The 231-nt window shown below is 51.1% G+C and overlaps 1 protein-coding gene across 1 annotated transcript in view; it reads left to right on the forward strand.

Annotated features, from left to right (window-relative positions):
- The window catches only part of LOC119586480 (chitotriosidase-1-like), a gene marked incomplete in the record, with an annotated part of 32,805 nt that overhangs the window by 18,067 nt on the left and 14,507 nt on the right, over positions 1 to 231 (forward strand).

Raw genomic sequence — 231 nt, forward strand, 5'->3', positions numbered from 1 at the left:
CAATCAACTTCCGGATCTGTATAGTCTATATCAGTATATCTAAAACGGTATAAACGCCCTCCCCTCCCCCCTCGTATTCCCGGGGAGTAAGAGGGGCAGTAAGTAAGTACTCATGTCGGGCTTTGGGCGTGACAGCGGGCGGCGAACTGTAGTGAGAGTGGGCGGCCCAGGGGGCAAGACATAGGTTAGTGCGGGGATTAAATCCTGAGAGAAAAGGAAGAGTTTATTAAG

Source organism: Penaeus monodon, chromosome 21 (genome assembly GCF_015228065.2).
Source record: "Penaeus monodon isolate SGIC_2016 chromosome 21, NSTDA_Pmon_1, whole genome shotgun sequence".
NCBI lineage: Eukaryota > Metazoa > Arthropoda > Malacostraca > Decapoda > Penaeidae > Penaeus > Penaeus monodon.